Genomic DNA, 22,228 nt, shown 5'->3' with positions numbered 1-22,228 from the left:
CCCGCTGAGAATGCTGGGGGCTACCAAGAGCCCCGCAAGGTCGCCTGCATTCTCGGCGGGGCCCAGCCCCTCCCATCCAACCGCCACTTCAAGAACTTCTCTCGGGAAGTGAACGCAGCCCTCCCGGCACTCAAGTCCGCTAGCCGCCTCAAATGGTGTGAGTTCCCCATCACCTTTGACGCCAGCAACCACCCCATGTCCACGAAGGCCATGGGTCCCGATCCCCTGTTGTGTACGCCTACCATCAGCAATGTGGCCGTCACCAACATGCTCATTGATGGTGGTTGAGGACTCAATGCACTCTCTGTGGAGACCTCTGAGACGCTACAAGTGCCCTACGAGTGCCTGCTGCGCACGAGGCCCTCCTCGAGTGTCCCCGATGACTCCATTGTCCCCCTCGGGCAGGTGCGCCTTCCCATCACCTTCGGCACCCGCAAGAATTAGTGTATGGAGTTCATCATCTTCGATGTGGCTCACATCAGCCTGCCCTAGATTTCCATCTAGGCTACTTGGCACTCTCGAAATTGATGGTCGTGACCCACCATGCCTACGGCCTCGTCAAGATGCCCAACTCCAGCGGTACACTCATGGTCCACTGCGACGAGAAGGATGCGATGCACACCCTCGAGCATGCCTACATGGCTGCCTCCACTATGTACCCAGCCGATGAGGACGTACCCGGGCCTGCCAAGGAGGCGACCACGAAGAAGAAGCCCCTGCTCTGTCAAGAGCGGGCCAAGTCCGAGAAGGCGTCGCTACATGGAGGCGAAGCAGCCCCCTCCCTCGCCATCCGTGGAGGGCCTTCTCCCAAATAGAAAGGCTTGCTCATCACCTTCCTCCGGGCAAGCCCTCATGCGTTGGCTTGGACAACATCAGGCATGCCTGGTCTACCGAGGGAGGTGGTCGAGCACCACTTAGTCGTATGCCAAAGCGCATGGCTCGTCAAGCACAAGGAAAGGTATCAGGTGCCCGAGAAGCAGGAAATCGTCACCCAGGAGGTCAACAAGCAAAGCACACTAAGTGGATCGTCAGCCCCACCCCCGTCACCAAGCCGCGCAGCAGCGGGCGCATGTGCGTCAACTTTGTCGTCCTCAACCAGGCTCGCCCCGCGAGTCCCTTCCCTCCTCCGTGGATCAACCAGATCGTGGGCTCGTCCCGACTCATGCGGATGCCTCCCGGCCCGGAGGGTGCCGCAACCACCTTCGCAAGGCTGATCCGCATGAGCCTGGAGCCCTGCATCATAGTGGTTAACACCCACTCCCCGACCCACCGTGGCCCCACTTGTGATAGAGGACAGTGTTCTAGTACATAACACATGGAACACCCACCATCACCGTAAGTTTTGTCCATGTCCCCTTAGATACGTGCGATATGGAGTTGTACGCACTTCGGGGCTCACTCTACTAGTGCTTCCATCGGCAAGCGGGAGCTCCTTCTCACTCTCGTGGAAGCCCCATGCTCAGCGCTGGTGGATGCCCCATGCTCAACGCTGGTGGATGCCCCATGCTCAGTGCTGGCGGGTGCCCCATGCTCAGCACTGGCGGCCTACTTACTCGAGGGCCCCACATTCGATAGATCCTCAAGCTGACCCATGTCGAACACGACAACATGTATCTTTCTGTTATGTTATGACCTCCTTCCTGCATTAGTAAAGCCTATTTCCTTCAAAGTCCTATGTGCTTGCAGCTGAGTGTGCCTAGGTAGGATAGAACTATGGTATGGTTTCTCTAAACCCAGTATCGGCAGGCCCAGTTACTCTCTTGCTCGAACTTATGCGAAGTAAAAATTTATCGAATTCGATCAACACTATAAAAAAACCTAAGTATTTTATTAATTAGGCGGCACCCAGATTTGAACTGGGAATAAAGGATTTGCAGTCCCCTGCCTTACCGCTTGGCCATGCCACCAAAAAATCCGATCAAAAATCTAGAAAACAGAAACAAAAAAGTTGGAAAAACTCTTTGCTTTGGATCTATTTATACTTTTCGAGTATATTGACAATTCCAAAAAACTGCTCATACTATGATTATAGTATAATCACGAGCGGCTATATATGGCCCTATCGTCTAGTGATGCCCCTATCGTCTACTGGTTCAGGGCATCTCTCTTTCAAGGAGGCAGCGGGGATTTGACTTCCCCTGGGGTTAGGGAGTATTAGGGCACTCGTAATCTCCCGCATGTCTGTCATGCGAGCGGAGGCTGGGGACGGTGTTTGTGCTTGGGTTAGTCCTAGTAGCACTACAAAATCTAAGCGACAGAGCTCTGGCTCGTGGACCTGCTCACGTATAATTCACCTCAGCAAGTCGTTGGTGCTTCTGTCTCCTCGCGTAACACCCACATACGACCTCACGAGCGTGCCCCGCTGCACTACTTGCGAACACTTTGCAATTCCCCTGGTGCAAGATATCAAAGGCCTCTGGAGCCCCATTCTGGAGGCCTCGCGAGCGGCACCCTATGGGAAGACAGTTTCACGAGGGGATGCACCTCATGAGCCGCGCCATGCAAGGGATTCGCTCCAAGCTGCACGCCTCAAAGGAGCTAAGTCTAAAGCACCCCTCGGGTTCTCTCCCGCTCATTTCTCTCTTGTGCCATCCCGACTTCCCTGGCACGAGCCACCTGCGCGTCAAGGGTGTACCCTCAGCATCACGCCTCAGGGACTCCTACTAGTCGTAAGACCCCTACACCCTCTAGCCTTGCTGAGCACACGCTCCAGGCACATCAGCGATAGTTGTTGCCCGCCTCAGGGGCTGGGTCCTAGTGACATAGGGCACAAGGGATGTAAAAAGGGAGGTAAAGGCCTTGGGAGGAAAATTAAAACACACATTAAGCATCGACTACTTAGAGCAAAAGTGTCGTGCAAATCCCTTCATGCCCCCATGGGGCCGCATCTACTCTATTACAGGAAGGAGAGCAAGGGGGCTCAAGCAGCAGAGCCACTGTCAGCGTCATGGGCGACGGTGTTATCGTCTTCGCCCGACCCTTCGCTGATAGGTGCGAACCGCTCCAGCCGACTTGCCACATGGTCCTCCAATGCCCTTGCGAGCTCGCCTCGAATCAAAGCTCCTCGTGGATGAGAGATAGCACCCGGTTGAAGTCCAAGTCCCCATCGATGCACAACAGATTGCTGAAGATGGGGGTCGACGCGTGGCGCGGAAAGTCGCGGCACTGAGCGTTGCGGATCTCGTCCCACCGGGCGAAGCTCGCCTCCAACCGCTCCACTAGCCTTGTGAGGAAGTCTATGTAGTTGGCGTCATCGGTTTCCAAAGGGTTCTCCGCCCCCTCAACCGAAAAAGAGGCCACGATGTTGCAGGCGCGCTCGCTGAGCTCGTGGAACATCTTGGAGCATTGGAGTTCCTCCCCGCGCCTCCGAGTAGTCTCGTCACGGACCCTCTGTGCCTCGTCACTAACCTCACCCACTTGAGTCTGGAGGTCTTTCAACTCCTGGCGGGTTGTGGCATGGAGCCCCTCACCCTCCGCCTCTCGGTCTCCGATGCCGCGAGCTCTTGCTTGAGCTTTGCAATTTCGGTGTTGAGCTCCCCATGGCTCTTCGTGAAGCGGTCCTCCTGCTTCTGCATGTTCTTGGAATAGGTGTCGACGAGGGCCTTGGCCTTTCGCGTGATCTCATCCTTGGCCTGCTTGTCGATCTCCACTTTGTACTTCGCAGCGTTCTCTTCGAGCCGCCATGGTGTCGTACATGTTCTCCAACCAACTGCTCTCACTCCCTCTCCTGCTCGATGGTTGTCCGCAGAAGTTCATGCTCCCGGACCTCCATGTCGAACTCGAGGACCGCCGCCTTGCTCCCGCATCAGGCGACCGCCCCTTGTGGGAAGAGGGTCGAGCCTCCGAGCCACAGCGCGTTCTGTGAAGTCCTCCTCCGCTGACACCTCCTCCAGGCATCAGGCAGCCTCTTCCGCATCACGGATCGCCCTGCCAAGAAGCTCTCGGGTCTTACCAGCGACCTCCTCACTTTCCCTCCTTGCTGCATCGGCTTGGCGGCGGCTCAGTTTGACGGCCACGTCTAGTTGCCGCCAGCCTTCTGCGAGGCGCTCCCGCTCCAGGCGGAGGCTCTCTTCCTCGGCCTTGAGGTCGGCCTCTAGGAAGCGGAGGCTGACTGGGCATGGCGCAGAGTCCCGCTTCACAGTAGGACCTGTAGCTCACCAGGAACAAGGCCCAGGGCACGTCCGGTCCTTCCACCTCCGCCCTTGTTGGCTGGACATGGATTTTTAGAACATCTGCACCCGGGCCTTGGTATCCTAGCTGTCCAATATTGCTTTAAGATCTGTGCAACACAACTAACTTTTTATCTGAAATTTTCTCTTTTTTATTTCTCTCGCATAAAACATGTTTTGAAGTTCAAACCTTTGCAGCGTGGCAAAGCTTTCTATCTAGAATCTAGGATAAATCTTTCAGATTTTATTTTTGACCAAAAAATCTGAAAGATTTATCCTAGATTCTAGATAGAATGCTTTGCCACGCTGCAAAGGTTTGAACTTCAAAACATGTTTTATGCGACAGAAACTAAAAAGAGAAATGTGTTTGCACGAATCGCGAAGCGCAGAATGGATGGCTAGATAGGAAAGGCCTGGGTGCAGGTGTTCTATTATATATTTTCGCTCGTTGGCTACGAGGACCCGGGGGCTGCAACATCATTAGACCTGTCCAGGTCTCCACCCGAGGGGGGCTCGTTCCCCTATGGGAGGCCAGGATCCACCTCGAGCTCCGCCTCAACTTCTGCACCTGCCAATGGTTCGGCCAAGAGGGGAGGGCTGGGCGCGGCCGCCTCCAGCTCATGGCGCTCTGGTGATCATTCAGAGCCTATGGTGGCTGCCGCACTAGTGCCTACCTACCCTCTGTGCAGACCCCTTTCAAAGGTACCCCTCCTCCAGCAGGAGGAAGGAGTTCCTCGGGCGGCTAGGAGAATTCAACAGGTTCCTCCTCGGTGACTCTACCACGCTCCACGGGGCTCGGCGGGGGCGTTGGTGTATCCACCGCCCCCGGCGCCTATTAGTCCCCGGTCGGCCCTGCGGCATCCTTGTCCCAGGTTCCCTCCTTCTTCTTCGGTGCAGAGCCCCTCCTACATAACTAGGGGTCAGGCCAAGCCAAGCAAGACGAAGTTGTGGACACAAAGAGCATGCAGGGCAAGGAGCCTTACTCGTCTCTAGGGACCCACCGCCTCTTCCTTAGCTTTCCTTCGAGACGGCTGCTGCTACTTCCTCATGGCTCGCTGGGGCCTCCTCTGAGTCCCCTCCAGGAGGCCTGCCTAGGCACCCTCCCGAGGCTTTAGCAGGCGGGATCACCCTGCTAGGCGGGGGGCTTCCCACGCCAAGCACCTCCTCTTCCACTGGAGGCGCGGGCCGCAGGGGCTCGACATGGAACCCCCCAGCATAACTACCACCGCCGTTGTAGGCCCTTGCCATCGGCAAGGGTTTTGTCACCTCGCTCTGGGCGTCGGCTGTGGCTCAGGCTGGACATACCGAGCGGGCTTTTCGGCCTGCTCGTGACCCATTCGGTCTTGGCCCGCTCGGTCCTAGCTCGCTACATAAAATGGCCGGTCCGGTCTACCACCTCAGGCCGGAAAAATTATCGGTCTGGTCCGGTCTTTAACAGGTCCAACCGAGCGGACCGAGAAAACATAGCCATCGTTGTTGCCCTTCCTCGTCGTCGCGGCCACCGGCAGAACTGGGCTGAACCACCGTGTCCCTAAGGTTGCCCACACCTTCCTTCTTCTCCTCCCCATGCCCTGTGGCCTCTTGCCGTCGCTCGCCGTCGCTGCCCTGCGTGCACTGCCGCAGTTCGCGAGTTCTAGACCATGCCGTCGACCCCAACCGTCAGACCAATTCATGCCATGAATGCGGAATTCAGTACCATGGCACGGCAAATACTATTTTTTGGATTGTGGGATAAATGCCCGGCCATGATTTCCGGATCACTGGGAGCCGTTTCAGCACAGCACGCATGCAGAGGAATGCTCCTTCGTAATTTTCTCGTCCAACAATGAGGCAAGTGCTTTCTTGGAAGGAGCTAGATTTTATACCGGGCGCTTCCTATAATCACGCGCCATCCATGGTGCCGTTTCTTTTGCAGTTTTTTCAGTCGAACTAAAAACAGCAAGTACGAGAGAAACAAGGTTGGGTCCATGCGCCGCCAGTTGCCCGAGGTGCCCCTGGGAGGCGCCCTCGCACCGCCACTGGGCCCATTGAGGAGCGAGTTGCCTTCACCGTCCACTCGTCGGCGAATGAGCAGGCGCGTGGCCGCTCCTCCACCGCCTCCTTGCTCGCGCGTCGCAACCCTCTCGCTCCGCAGGCCGCGCTGCTCATGACATAGGAGCTGCTGCGCTATCGCCCCACCGAGGACAACTACGAGGCCTGGCTCGGGGACCTCACCGAGCTCGTCGACGCCGTGCATGATGGCCAGGCGCCCTCCCGCTCCCTGCCTGCTCTGCCAAACCTACAACGACTGGGCTGGGCAAGACGTTCCTCCTCCTCCTTCCCTGCCCTGCAACGTGTCCGAGAAGCGTCTTGCGGCGCGCCCTCCGGAGCTCTCTCACGGGTCGTCTGCGTCGGCCGGCGATGGTGATAGCTGCTAGATCATTCGCCACACGCCCCCGCACACGCATGTGATCCTTGAGAAGGCGCTCAACCGTCAGGACCACATCCTCCATGAAGTTGCCATGGCTGGGCGCTAGAACCGCGCGGCCCTTGACGGAGGCGTCGTCACCCCCGGGGGGATACCTGACCCTCGCCCTCGGGTTGCACTGTTTGGTGTGGCCTGACAAGTTCAAGCCGGAGCTCCCTGATCGCTACGATAGCAGCACCAACCCACAGAGTTCCTCCTGCTTTACAACATTAGCGCCTAGGCCGCGAAGTGGGACGACCGGGTTATGGGGAATTGGTTTCCCATGGCCCTCAAGGATGTCGCACGCACGTGGATCATGAACCTCCCCGAGGCATCCATCTCTTCGTGGGAGGACTTGTGCAAGTAGTTCGTAGCCAACAACGTCATGCGGGCCGTGCGCCAGCGCCCTGGTGAACCCCTGCGCAAGTTCGTCCAGCACTTCAATCAGGTGTGCAATAGGTTCCCGAAGGCTACCGATGCCGTGATAGTCTTAGCCTTCACCAATGGCTTCACGGCTGTGAAGGTATGCGAGAAGCTCTCCGTCTGGGACAAGCTCGACTCCGCAGCAGAGCTGTTCGTCCTTTTTGATCGTTGCGCAAAGACCAAAAAAGAACGCCTTTTCCTCTACGGTGACCCTGGCGCTAAGCCTGGCGTGACGAAGGGCAAGGGCAAGGATGCCATGTGCAAGGGCCCCACCGTCCTCACGGCAGAGCCAGAATACAAGCACAGCTTCATCCGCGGCGAGACCAAGAAGGACGACCGTCCTTTCTACACCTACCACAACATGAACTCCCATAGCACTAAAGACTGCCACGAGCTCAAGCTACCTCGCGAGGGCCGCACCAAGCACTGCGGCAACCGCAGGGAGCATGGCAACGACCACGGTGGCGACAACGGAGGTGGTCGCTGGGGCGACAACAACAATGGCATCGGCGACAACAACCGCCAGGGCTGGCAGAACCAGCCGCGGCAAGCTGACATGCAAGCCAATGCCACCCCACCCCGCGCCAATGACTCCCCTCCCGCTGAGAATGCTGGGGGCTATCAAGAGCCCCGCAAGGTCGCCTACATTCTTGGCGGGCCCCAGCTCCTCCCATCCAACCGCCACTTCAAGAACTTCTCTCAGGGAAGTGAACGCGGCCCTCCCGGCACTCAAGTCCGCTAGCCGCCTCAAATGGTGTGAGTTCCCCATCAATTTTGATGCCAGCAACCACCCCATGTCCACGAAGGCCATGGGTCCCGTTCCCCTATTGTGTACGCCTACCATCAGCAATGTGGCCATCACCAACATGCTCATTGATGGTGGTTGAGGACTCAATGCACTCTCTGTGGAGACCTCCGAGATGCTACAAGTGCCCTACGAGTGCCTGCTGCGCACGAGGCCCTTCTCGAGTGTCCCTGATGACTCCATTGTCCCCCTCGGGCAGGTGCGCCTTCGCATCACCTTCGGCACCCGCAAGAATTACTATATGGAGTTCATCATCTTCGATGTGGCTCACATCAGCCTGCCCTAGAGTTCCATCTTGGCTACCCGGCGCTCTCGAAATTGATGGTCGTGACCCACCATGCCTACGGCCTCGTCAAGATGCCCAGCTCCAGCGGTACACTCACGGTCCACTGCGACGAGAAGGATGCGATGCACACCCTCGAGCATGCCTACATGGCTGCCTCCACTATGTACCCAGCCGATGAGGACGTACCCGGGCCTGCCAAGGAGGCGACCACGAAGAAGAAGCCCCTGCTCTGTCAAGAGCGGGCCAAGTCCGAGAAGGCGTCGCTACATGGAGGCGAAGCAGCCCCCTCCCTCGCCATCCGTGGAGGGCCGTCCCCCAAATAGAAAGGCTTGCTCGTCACCTTCCTCTGGGCAAGCCCTCATGCGTTGGCTTGGACAACATCAGGCATGCCTGGTCTACCGAGGGAGGTGGTCGAGCACCACTTAGTCGTATGCCAAAGCGCATGGCCCGTCAAGCACAAGGAAAGGTATCAGGTGCCCGAGAAGCAGGAAATCGTCACCCAGGAGGTCAACAAGCAAAGCACACTAAGTGGATCGTCAGCCCCACCCCTGTCACCAAGCTGCGCAGCAGCGGTCGCATGTGCATCAACTTTGTCGTCCTCAACCAGGCTCGCCCCGCAAGTCCCTTCCCTCCTTCGTGGATCAACCAGATCGCGGGCTCGTCCCGACTCATGCGGATGCCTCCCGGCCTGGAGGGTGCCGCAACGACCTTCGCAAGGCTGATGCGCATGAGCCTGGAGCCCTGCATCATAGTGGTTAACACCCACTCCCCGACCCACCGTGGCCCCACTTGTGATAGAGGACAGTGTTCTAGTACATAACACATGGAACACCCACCATCACCGTAAGTTCTGTCCATGTCCCCTTAGATACGAGCGATATGGAGTTGTACGTGCTTCGGGGCTGACTCTACCAGTGCTTCCATCGGCACGCGGGAGCTCCTTCTCACTCTCGTGGAAGCCCCATGCTCAGTGCTGGTGGATGCCCCATGCTCAGCGCTGGTGGATGCCCCATGCTCAATGCTGGTGGATGCCCCATGCTCAGTGCTGGTGGGTGCCCCATGCTTAGCGCTGGCGGCCTACTTACCCAAGGGCCCCACATCCATTAGATCCTCAAGCTGACCCATGTCGAACACGACAACATGTATCTTTCTGTTATGTTATGACCTCCTTCCTACATTAGTAAAGCCTATTTCCTTCAAAGTCCTATGTGCTTGCAGCTGAGTGTGCCTAGGTAGGATAGAACTATGGTATGGTTTCTCTAAACCCAGTATCGGCAGGCCCAGTTACTCTCTTGCCCGAACTTATGCGAAGTAAAAATTTATCGAATTCGATCTGCACTATAAAAAACCTAAGTATTTTATTAATTAGGCGGCACCCAGATTTGAACTGGGGATAAAGGATTTGCGGTCCCGTGCCTTACCACTTGGCCATGCCGCCGAAAAATCCGATCAAAAATCTAGAAAACAGAAACAAAAAAGTTGGAAAAACTCTTTGCTTTGGATCTATTTATACTTTTCGAGTATATTGGCAATTCCAAAAAACTGCTCATACTATGATTATAGTATAATCACGAGCGGCTATATATGGCCCTATCGTCTAGTGATGCCCCTATCGTCTACTAGTTCAGGGCATCTCTCTTTCAAGGAGGCAGCGGGGATTCGACTTCCCCTGGGGTTAGGGAGTATTAGCGCACTCGTAATCTCCCGCATGTCTGTCATGCGAGCGGGGGCTGGGGACGGCGTTTGTGCTTGGGTTAGTCCTAGTAGCACTACAAAATCTAAGCGACAGAGCTCTGGCTCGTGGACCTGCTCACGTGTAATTCACCTCAGCAAGTCGTTGGTGCTTCTGTCTCCTTGTGTAGCACCCACATGCGACCTCGTGAGCGTGCCTCGCTGGACTACTTGCGAAAACTTTATAATTCCCCTGGTGTAAGATATCAAAGGCCTCTGGAGCCCCATTCTGGAGGCCTCGCGGGCGCCACCCTATGGGAAGAAACTTTCACGAGGGGATGCACCTCATGAGCCGCGCCATGCAAGGGATTCGCTCCAAGCTGCACGCCTCAAAGGAGCTAAGTCTAAAGCACCCCTCGGGTTCTCTCCCGCTCATTTCTCTCTTGTGCCATCCCGGCTTCCCTGGCACGATCCACCTGCGCATCAAGGGTGTACCCTCAGCATCACGCCTCAGGGACTCCTACTAGTCGTAAGACCTCTACACCCTCTAGCCTTGCTGAGCGCACGCTGCAGGCACACCAGCGATAGTTGTTGCCCGCCTCAGGGGCTGGGTCCTAGTGACATAGGGCACAAGGGATGTAAAAAGGGAGGTAAAGGCCTTGGGAGGAAAATTAAAACACACATTAAGCATCGACTACTTAGAGCAAAAGTGTCGTGCAAATCCCTTCATGCCCCCATGGGGCCGCATCTACTCTATTACAGGAAGGAGAGCAAGGGGGCTCAAGCAGCAGAGCCACTGTCAGTGTCATCGGCGATGGTGTTGTTGTCTTCGCCCGACCCTTTGCTGATAGGTGCGAACCGCTCCAGCCGACTTGCCACATGGTCCTCCAATGCCCTTGCGAGCTCGCCTCAAATCGAAGCTCCTCGCGGATGAGAGATAGCACCTGGTCGAAGTCCAAGTCCCCATCGATGCACAACAGATTGCTGAAGATGGGGGTCGATGCGTGGCACAGAAAGTCGCGGCACTGAGCGTTGCGGATCTCGTCCCACCGGGCGAAGCTCACCTCCAACCGCTCCACTAGCCTTGTGAGGAAGTCTATGTATTTGGCGTCATCGGTTTCCAAAGGGTTCTCCGACCCCTCAACCAAAAAAGAGGCCACGATGTTGCAGGCACGCTCGCTGAGCTCGCGGAACATCTTGGAGCTTTGGAGTTCCTCCCCGCGCCTCCGAGTAGTCTCGTCGCGGACCCTCTGTGCCTCGTCACTAACCTCACCCACTTGAGTCTGGAGGTCTTTCAACTCCTGAGGCAGGTTGTGGCATGGAGCCCCTCACCCTCCGCCTCTCCGTCTCTGATGCCGCGAGCTCTTGCTTGAGCTTTGCAATTTCGGTGTTGAGCTCCCCATGGCTCTTCGTGAGGCGGTCCTCCTGCTTCTGCATGTTCTTGGAATAGGTGTCGACGAGGGCCTTGGCCTTTCGCGTGATCTCATCCTTGGCCTGCTTGTCAATCTCCACTTTGTACTTCGCAGCGTTCTCTTCGAGCCGCCATGGTGTCGTACATGTTCTCCAACCAACTGCTCTCACTCCCTCTCCTGCTCGATGGTTGTCCACAGAAGTTGATTCTCCCAGACCTCCATGTCGAACTCGAGGACCGCCGCCTTGCTCTCGCATCAGGCGACCGCCCCTTGTGGGAAGAGGGTCGAGCCTCCGAGCCGCAACGCGTTCTGTGAAGTCCTCCTCCGCTGACACCTCCTCCAGGCATCAGGCAGCCTCTTCCGCATCACGGATCGCCCTGCCAAGAAGCTCTCGGGTCTTACGAGCGACCTCCTCACTTTCCCTCCTTGCTGCGTCGGCTTGGCGGCGGCTCAGTTTGACGGCCATGTCTAGTTGCCGCCAGCCTTCTGCGAGGCGCTCCTGCTCCAGGCGGAGGCTCTCTTCCTCGGCCTTGAGGTCGGCCTCTAGGAAGCGGAGGCTGACTGGGCATGGCGCAGATTCCCGCTTCACAGTAGGACCTGTAGCTCACCAGGAACAAGGCCCAGGGCACGTCCGGTCCTTCCACCTCCGCCCTTGTTGGCTAGACATGGATTTTTAGAACATCTGCACCCGGGCCTTGCTATCCTAGCTTTCCAATATTGCTTTAAGATCTGTGCAACACAACTAACTTTTTATCTGAAATTTTCTATTTTTTGTTTCTCTCGCATAAAACATGTTTTGAAGTTCAAACCTTTGCAGCGTGGCAAAGCTTTCTATCTAGAATCTAGGATAAATCTTTCAGATTTTATTTTTGACCAAAAAATCTGAAAGATTTATCCTAGATTCTAGATAGAATGCTTTGCCACGCTGCAAAGGTTTGAACTTCAAAACATGTTTTATGCGAGTGAAACAAAAAAGAGAAATGTGTTTGCACGAATCGTGAAGCGCAGAATGGATGGCTAGATGGGAAAGGCCTGGGTGCAGGTGTTCTATTATATATTTTCGCTCGTTGGCTCCGAGGACCCGGGGGCTGCAACATCATCAGACCTGTCCAGGTCTCCACCTGAGGGGGGCTCGTTCCCCTATGGGCGGCCAGGATCCACCTCAAGCTCCGCCTCAACTTCCACACCTGCCAATGGTTCGGCCAAGCGGGGAGGGCTGGGCGCGGCCGCCTTCCCCTCATGGCGCTCTGGCGATCATTCAGAGCCTATGGTGGCCGCCGCACTAGTGCCTACCTACCCTCTATGCAGACCCCTTTGAAAGGTACCCCTCCTCTAGCAGGAGGAAGGAGTTCCTCGGGCGGCTAGGAGAATTCAATAGGTTCCTCCTCGGTGACTCTGCCATGCTCCACGGGGCTCGGCGGGGGCGTTGGTGTATCCACTGCCCCCGGCGCTTATTAGGCCCCGGTCGGCCCTGCGGCATCCTTGTCCTAGGTTCCCTCCTTCTTCTTCGGTCCAGAGCCCCTCCTACATAACTAGGGGTCAGGCCAAGCCAAGCAAGACGAAGTTGTGGACACAAAGAGCGCGCAGGGCAAGGATCCTTACTCGTCTCTAGGGACCCACCGCCTCTTCCTTAGCTTTCCTTTGAGACGGCTGCTGCTACTTCCTCATGGCTCGCTGGGGCCTCCTCTGAGTCCCCTCCAGGAGGCCTGCCTAGGCACCCTCCCGAGGCTTTAGCAGGCGGGATCACCCTGCTAGGCGGGGGGCTTCCCACGCCAAGCACCTCCTCTTCCACTGGAGGGGCGGGCCGCAGGGGCTCGAAATGGTACCCGCCAGCATAACTACCACCGCCGTTGTAGGCCCTTGCCATCGGCAAGGGTTTTGTCACCTCGCTCTGGGCATCGGCTGTGGCTCAGGCTGGACATACCAAGCGGGCTTTTCGGCCTGCTCGTGACCCGTTCGGTCTTGGCCCGCTCGGTCCTAGCTCGCTACATAAAATGGCCGGTCCGGTCTGCCATATCAGGCCCGAAAAATTCTCGGTTCGGTCCGGTCTTTAACAGGTCCAACCGAGCGGACCGAGAAAACATAGCCATCGCTGTTGCCCTTCCTCGTCGTCGCAGCCACCGGCAGAACTGGGCTGAACCACCGTGTCCCTGAGGTTGCCCACACCTTCCTTCCTCTCCTCCCCGTGCCCTGTGGCCTCTTGCCGTCGCTCGCCATCGCTGCCCTGCGTGCACCGCCGCAGTTCGCGAGTTCTAGACCATGCCGTCGACCCGAACCGTCAGACCAATTCATGCCATGGCTACGGATTTCAGTGCCATGGCACGGCAAATACTATTTTTTGGACTGTGGGATAAATGCCCGGCCATGATTTCCGGATCACTGGGAGCCGTTTCAGCACAGCACGCACGCAGAGGAATGCTCCTTAGTAATTTTCTCATCCAACAAATGAGGCAAGTGCTTTCTTGGAAGGAGCTAGATTTTATACCGGGCGCTTCCTATAATCACGCGCCATCCATGCTGTTGTTTCTTTTGCAGTTTTTTCAGTCGAACTGAAAACAGCAAGTACGAGAGAAACAAGGTTGGTTCCAAAAATTACGGTACCATCTGACGATTATCTACACGTCCGATTTGAGCCGCTAATCATGGCAAGGCCCGCGCACTGCAAATCATGGGTTCATGCATGCGATATATTACTTGCATGCAACACAAAAACTGGTAATGAATCCACGTTCATGAGTAACAGCCGCGCCGCCCGCGCACGTCGCCCACCTCGAGCGGCACTCGCGATGTTTTCCACCTCGCCAGAGCACTCCTGCACGTCGCTTACCTCGCCGCTGCTCCCGCGCACCTCGTTACCGATGGCGGTTGTCCGGTCCGCTCAGGCTAGCCCGGGCTTTGCCTCTACCGACCCGGTCCCAAGAAACAGGACCGTAAGACTGGTCGGTCCGGTCCATTCCGGACCGCCGCCGGCCGGTCCAAACGGTGGCTCGGTCAGGGACCGGACCGGACGGACCGTGTCCACCCTAAGCTGTGGCCACTGCCCCTGTGACGTCATTGCCGCTGGGAAGCAGCATCACTTGAATGATTGTCGCGGGGTCCCTCATGACCCATGGGCACCAGCCCCACTGATCAAACAGCGGCATGATGGCTCACGTGTCCTCCCGGTTACTGAAGCAGAAGACCGAGGCAGCCTCTCGCTAGCCCCTCCACTACCTTTGGGGAAGGATGATCGATGCTCAGCCTCATGGGGTGGCTGTTGTCGGGTGGAACCCTAAGTGGAGATCTTCTCACACTTGGACGGGGGGAAAGGGATGAGCACAAGAACACAAAGAGGCAATTCACTCAAACAATACCCAGTCACACATCCACTAGAATAGCATAGTCGACATCCACAAGAATGCAAGAACAATCCAAGAAAACAAGCACAAAATGTAAGGTTCTTCCCACTCCTAAGGAGGTGAGATCTCGATGATAATCATCTGCAATAGGGGGTCTTGATATCCACTAGGGATCCTCTCCTAAGAGGTCTTGATCTCCAAGAGGAATGGTAGAACGAGCAAAGCTCTATCAATGTCGCACATATACTTTGTTAACCCTAACAAATGTCTTAGACTCAAAATATATAACCAAAGATAGGAAGGGACGACCTGGGAGGCAAGACAGGGCATCCACGGCCAAAGCCTGGGAGGCCCGTGCGCACGGGGTAAGTGAGGCTTGTGCGCATAGGGTCCCGTGGGAACGGTACATGCCCGTGTGCATCGGGTGCTATAGCGACAAGGGCCTGTGTGCACGTGATCTGGAAGCCATGTGCATGGGGGTGCGTGTCTCAGTTATAGAAGCCTTCTGGGTGGCACGTGGGCACATGGTCTGGAGGGCCCATGCGCATGGGGTCAGCTGGATGGTGTTGTTTGGCTCATGCTGAATGTCTTCTTCTTCCTTGTGGTCTTGGGGTCCTTCTCCTATGCCCATGGGATGTCCCATAGCTGCTAGGTGGTGTTTGTCTTTGTTCCTAATGACACATATCATGTTTTGCTGAGGTAGCATCCAAGATCCATTCATATCCATATCGATCTCAAGTAGGAGCGAGTTGACCTCGGGTTGGATGGCGCGTGCTCGACCTCTTGTCTTAGGTCCATGTGGTGCTTGATGAGTTGTATTAGAGTCCATGGGGATGATGAAGGGATGCTCTACATCATCTCCCCAGCCCCTTAGGAGAGATCCATCCTCGGATCGTGTTCTTCATCACCATGGCAGGGTGCCAAGTCCTTGACATTGAAGATGTCGCTTACATTGTACTTGTCCCATGGGATGTCGATCTTGTAGGCATTGTCATTGTAACGGACTAGCACTTTGAAAGGTTCATCGGCTTGCGGTAGTAGCTTGTAATTGTGCTCGTTCGTGAAGCGGTCCTTGCGGAGGTGTAGCCATACTAGATCGCCCGGTTTGAATACCATGGGGGTCTTGTTGATGTTGAGTTTGGTGGTGAGGCAATGTACTTGACGCTCGATCGTAGACCTTGTATCTTCATGCATCTTCTTGAGATAACTTTCTCTTGCACTTGCATCCATGTTTGCACATTCTTGGAGTGGTAAAGGAAGGATGTCCAAGGGTGAAAAAGGGTTGAAGCCATAGATGACCTCAACGGGGGACTTGTTGGTAGTAGAGTGTCCTGCGCGATTGTAGGCGTACTCGGCGATGGGTAAGTACTCCTCCCACTTGTTGATGTTTGTCTTGATCAACATGCGTAGTTGAGTAGATAGCGTCCGGTTGGTGACTTCCGTTTGACCATCACTTTGGGGATGATAGGCCGTCGAGAATAATAGATTGATGCCGAGTTTGGCGCATAGTGTCTTCCAAAAGTAGCTTAGGAACTTGGAAGTCGCCATCCGACACAATTTTCCTTGGCACTTTGTGTAACCTCAAGATTTACCTATAAAAGAGATATGCAGCATGTGAAGCATCGTCTATCTTATTGCATGGCATGAAATGTGCCATTTTAGAGAATCGGTCCACAACAACAAATACCAAATCCTTGCCGTTTTGAGTCCTAGGTAATCGAAGCACAAAACCCATACTAATATCTTCCCATGGTTGATCTAGAATAGGAAGGAGCATATGTAAACCATGAGATTGATCTTGTGACTTACCTTCACGACGTGTGGAGTACCGATTGGTGAAGTGTGCAACATCGCGGAACATCTTTGGCAAAAAGTACTTGAAGGAGAGTGTGGCAAAGGTCTTGTCACGTCTGAAATGTCCCATAAGTCCGCCGCCATGAGCCTCATGAAAAAGTAACATATGAAGAGAAGACTCGAGTACACAAAGTTTGTTAGCGCGCATAAGATAACCGTCCATAAGGTAATAGTGCACCCTACAAATGTTAGCAAGACATTTGGCATAAGGAATTGCAAACAAAGGATCATGTGCATGTAGATCTTTAACATGCTCAAAGCCGATAACATTCAATTTAGTTGAGGAACTAAAATGCACTTGCGGGAAAGAGCATCCTCGAAAATATTCTCTTTATCCTTAATAAACTTGATCACATAGGGAAAAGATTCAATAAATTCACACCATTTAGCATGTCTTTTGTTCAACTTTGTTTTACCCTTAAGGTATTGAAGCGTCTGATGATCGGTATGTATGACAAATTTAGGTGGGCGAAGATATTCCTCCCAAACATGCAATACTCGCACTAAAGCATATAATTCTTTGTCATATATAAGATAGCCAAGTTGGGCACCAGAATTTTTTTCGCTAAAATATGCAATGGGTCAGTTTTCTTGCATCAAAACTCCACCAATACCATTTCCACTAGCATCACAATGGACCTCAAAAGTTTTGTCAAAATTAGGCAATGCAAGAATTGGAGCATGTATAAGCAAAGGTTTAAGAGGGTCCGCAAACAAAGGGTGCATTCTTCTTACTCAAGGCATGCAATGGTGCCAAAGTCCTTAACAAAGCGATGATAGAAGCCATCGAGACCAAGGATACTACACACTTGTTGCAAATTTATGGTTCTGGCCAACTTTTAATTGCTTCAATTTTAGACGCGTTAACATGAACACCCTTAGAATACACAATAAAGCCCAAGAAAACAAGCTTATCAATAGCAAAAATGCATTTCTCCATGTTAGTATAAACACGGTTGTTTCTAAGAACTTGCAACACATCCCTAAGATGGGTGACATGATCTTCTAATGATTCACTAAACACAAGGATATCATCAAAGTAGACCACAACACATATGCCAATGTATTTTCGAAGAACATAGCACATCACACATATGAAAGTGCCGGGTGCTTCCGATAAACCCATAGGCATAACAAACCACTCGTACAAGCTAAATTTAGTTTTAAAAGCCGTTTTCCACTCATCACCTTGTTGAATGCGAATTTGGTAATAGCCACTTTTAAGATCAAATTTTGAGAACATGGTGGCGTCGATAAGCTCATCTAGAATATCGTCAAGGCGTGGAATGGGATGCCTATAGAGAACGGTGATAGCATTTATGGGACAGAAATTGGAACACATGCGAAAACTACCATCTTTCTTAGGCACAAGAATAACCAAAATGACACAAGGGCTCAAGCTTTCACGTACATTTCCATTGTCAATGAGGTGATGTACTTGCCTTTGTGTCTCATTAGTTTCTTCGAGGTTGACGTGGTATGGAGCCTTGTTTGGTAGGGGTGTGCCGGGGATGAGTTCGATGCAGTGATCGATGCCACGTAGAGGAGGAAGACCCGATTGTAGCTCATCGGGAAATACATTCGTGAATTCCTACAAAAGATTAGACAACACTAGAGGTAGATGATTAGAGGTGTTAGTCTTTGCTGCTTCATCTTTGCACACTAGGATATAGTGTACGACACTAGATGGGTTCTCACACACTTCTCTCATGTCTCTTTTGGTAGCTAAAAGCACTAAGTTTTTCTTGTCACTCATCATGGAGGCACTCATTTGTGGATTGTGGCACTCACTCTAGCTTTGGTGGTTCACACTATCACTATTCTATCCATGATCGGTGGATGCATGTTTGTCGGTGATCACTCGACTTGGCGACATAGGTCATAGCATGTACTCCTTGCCCTTCATGTTGAAGCTATAGTGGTTGGTTCTCCCATTGTGGATGAAGCTGCGGTTGAATTTCCAAGGTCTTCCTAAGAGGAGATGGCACACAGACATAGGAACCACATCACACTCCAAGGCGTCTTTGTATGCACCGATCTTGAAGTAAACTTGCACGGTGTGCTCCACTTGAATGGTGCTTGAGTTGCTAAGCCATTGGACCTTGTAGGGGAGAGGATGCTTCATCTTGACCAATTGTAGCTTGGAACATAGCTCTTCACTTGCCAAATTGTGGCAACTTCATCCATCGATGATGACCTTCATGAAATGTCCATTGATGCCCACTTTGGTGTGGTAGATGTGGTAGCGTTGATCGTTGTCTTGTTGGTGTTGAACTGTCAAGACCTTGGAGACAACGAGAGCGGGGCTTGAATCATTGTCACAAATGACTCGGTCATCTTCATCTTCATTCACGCACTGGTGCATGCACACATGCTCAAGGGCTTCCATTTCTTCCTTGCTCATTGAGTGCTAGGTGCCATCATCGTTGGCGATCATGGTGTGTTGAGTGGGGCACTCAAATGTCTTGTGGCCTTGGCCTTGACATGTGAAGCATTTGCTGGAACTTGTGTTGACGGTCTCATCCGTTGCAGTAGATGATGATGAAGCTCTCAGCTTGAAATTGCTTGTAGTTGGAGGAGGACTTGGAGATGTCAAAGTTTTCTTGTAACTTGACCTGTGGCCATTGCTTGGAGATGCTCTAGTCGAGGTAGGAGGTGTCGTAGTTGTGGAAGCTTGGGTGTAAGAGCCGTATGTCTTGGAAGAGTACTTGGCATGTTTCAAATCATCTTGTACTTGTCGCATGGCCTTTGTCGCTTGGTGAACTAGCATGAGGAGGTTGGTGTAAGGTTGTAAGTCGGCAATGTTCTTTATTGGGTGATTTAGGCTGTTCAAGAAGTGTGCCGTAGTTTGCTCGTTATCTTACTTGACATTGGCCCGTATCATGGCAGTCTCCATTTCTTGGTAGTATCCTTCCACCGTCTTCATGCCTTGCTTGAGGAGTTGCAACATCTTGGAAAGATCGCGGGTGTAGTGTGGAGGCACGAAGCAAGAACTCATGACGTCCTTCATGTGTGTCCAAGTCATGATGGGTTGTTCGCCTCTCTCTTGGTGCCGCTCGATCACTTCTAACCACTAAATGAGGATGTAGTCTTGAAACTCGAGGGAGGCCTTGGCGATTTTCTTCACCTCTTCGTAATTGTGAAGAAGGAATATCTCGTCATACTTCAATGCCCATGAGAGATACTCCTTGGGGTGGTTGCTTCCGAAGAATTTTGGCATGGTGAAGTTGAGCTTGCCATAGTGTTGTTCTTCATCATGTGGACGATGGTGATGTCGGACTTGGCGTGGAAGAAGATTAGGACAAGGCATGTGTTCCTGGTTCATTCTTTCTTGATGGACTTGCCGATTAGGACAAGGCATGTGTTCCTGGTTCATTCTTTCTTGTTGCTCCTCATGTAGAGCGGCATCATCTTGTCGTTCTTGGCGAAGTGCTTCTTCTTGTTCACGCACTTGGCTGTTGCGTTTAACGACGTCTCTAGTGGCTTCGCGGAGTGCGTGTTTTGCTCCAAGGGCTTGTTCATCACGACATTTTTGTTCTTGTCGAATCACGTTTCCGTCTTCAGGTGCTTGACATTGCGGTTGTGGAGGTTGCTCTTGGTCGACGACGTCTTGTTCTTGGCGTCTCAATCTTTCACATGCTCTGACTCGGTCTTGCAAACCGTTGCCATGGAATGGAGTTTCTTCAGATTGGTGATCTTGAGTGTCGGTGCATCAAGGAGAACGAGATGGAGGGGACTTGCATCAGAAGAAGAGTAGCCCGAAGAGTGGCGACTTGAGAGGCGTCGTCTTGACGAAGAGGTGGTGGAAGACGCGCGGCTCATGATCATGTTGGGGAATTTTTTCATTTGTGTGGTGAGCTTGGAGTTGAGGTAGTCCCGGTTTCTTGCTTCCGATTGGCGTAGGTCGGTGGCGAGTTGCTTTATGCGGTCACCCAAAGCTTCACTTTCTTGATGGAGGACTCATTGGGTGATGAAGAAGTGATTTTTGGTGACGTAGTCACGTTCGTCATCTTGATCCTTGAAGAGTGGGTTCGCCGAAGCGCTTGGTCTATCCATCATAACCAAGTGGCAGTGAGTAGGAAAATAAGAGGACAATACCAAAGTTACCTTTTCAGACGATTGAGGATGTATCGAGTATCACTCAACGGAATGATATAATAGGAGAATTGGTACCGGGTCTTGTTTTCTCACACCTACAAGTAAAGGCTTATGGAGTAGCTATGTTAGGATGAGTGGCACAAAATTCAAGCAATTGTTAGCCAAGATATTGATAATGTTGAAGAGATGCACAAATTGCAAGTAAGACAAATAGATCAAACCCAAGGATATCACTAGGAACACACACACGGAAGATAAACAGGATCCGCACAACCAAGGAGTGAGCTCAAAATGTGGAACCACAGAAGATGCTCTTATTGTACGGATACTAGAAAGAATCTAGCTCGATTGCTCAAATGGGCAAGATACGCTTGTGCACCAACCTTTAGAGATATGGGCCATCTACAATCCCAAGCATGCTTATGTATGTATTGACCAAGATGATGGAACTATGCAAAATGGCTCAATGCTATTGCTTACAAGCTCTTTGTCTCTCTTCTTTTGCATAAAAGCTTCTCCTTTTTTCTTGAATATGCCACAATGCTTGATATTCGAGCTGGGAATATGAGACAACAAGTATGATATGCACGGGAGAGACATATCACTAATGGTGCTCAAATAGTGTGGATCGACAATACTCAACTCGCTAGTCTCGATTATTAAGTGATGCAAAATGGCTCGAGGATATCAAATGTAATGGCAATGTATCAATACAAGATGTCGTCGAGTTTACTATCCTTGCTTACGGTTAGTATGAAGATGAACTGGCCGTTGTCGATGTCGAGACCGGGGCAATGATGATTGGCGGTGATGTTGTAGTCGAACCATCCCTACGTAGCCGAAACACCTTAGGACACGGTGAACCGCCACCCAAAATCTCAAAAACCAACTGGATGTAATGCGAATGGTAAATGGTGGTGGTAAGATGGCAAAAAGAGGGAAAAGGGGTTGTGGCCAAACTATACTGAAGGGTCCGAGCGCACGGGGTATGTTATGCCCGTGTGCATGGGGCCCCGATGACCCATGCGCACAGGGTGCTCTGGCTGCAAAAGAACACGACCAGATTCGTGGAGAATCACCAAAATTCGGCCAAAATCGGTGGTGGGATGGATGGGGGATGGGGGTAAGGGGTAGATCCACTTGTCAAGCATGAAATTCGTGGACCAAATCAACAAAACCTGACAAGATCCAACAAATTGCAAGAAAAATCTGGGGCTATTTTCGTGTGGATTTTTGAATTGGGTCAAAAAGCAACAAAATTAGGCTAGAATATGGGGGGGGGGTAGGGACTCCAAGATGTGAATCAACCACGGCTCATGATACCAAGATGTTGAGGGTGGAACCCTAAGTGGAGATCTTTTCACACTTGGAGGGGGGAAGGGATGAACACAAGAACACAAAAAGGCAATTCACTCAAACAAAACCCAATCACACATCCACTAGAATAGCATAGTTGAGATCCACAAGAATACAAGAACAATCCAAGGAAACAAGCACAAAGCTAATGTTCTTCCCACTCCTAAGGAGGTGAGGTCTTGATGATAGTCTTCTTCAAGAAGAGATCTTGATATCCACTTTGGATCATCTCCTAAGAGGTCTTGATCTCCAAGAGGAGTGGTAGAAGGAGAAAATCTCTATCAATGTCTCACATATACTTTGCTAACCCTAACAAATGTCCTAGACCCAAAATATATAGCCAAAGGGAGGAAGGAGATGACTTGGGAGG

At 52.7% G+C, this 22,228-nt stretch overlaps 1 protein-coding gene and 2 non-coding genes across 3 annotated transcripts in view; 1 reads left to right on the top strand and 2 right to left on the bottom strand.

The window, feature by feature from the left end:
• LOC123042769 (probable metal-nicotianamine transporter YSL3) overlaps positions 1 to 22,228 on the top strand; it is a 107,935-nt gene that overhangs the window by 36,947 nt on the left and 48,760 nt on the right. The window lies entirely within an intron of this gene.
• TRNAC-GCA (transfer RNA cysteine (anticodon GCA)) lies at positions 1,837 to 1,907 on the bottom strand. Its single transcript has one exon. It is a non-coding gene; the product is annotated as a tRNA-Cys (tRNA).
• Positions 9,497 to 9,567, bottom strand: TRNAC-GCA (transfer RNA cysteine (anticodon GCA)). The gene has a single exon. It is a non-coding gene; the product is annotated as a tRNA-Cys (tRNA).

The sequence above is a fragment of the Triticum aestivum genome, chromosome 1A, assembly GCF_018294505.1.
Source record: "Triticum aestivum cultivar Chinese Spring chromosome 1A, IWGSC CS RefSeq v2.1, whole genome shotgun sequence".
NCBI classification, from domain to species: domain Eukaryota; kingdom Viridiplantae; phylum Streptophyta; class Magnoliopsida; order Poales; family Poaceae; genus Triticum; species Triticum aestivum.
The sequence above is the reverse complement of the archived record's forward strand: the minus strand, read 5'-3'. Positions and strand labels throughout refer to the sequence as shown.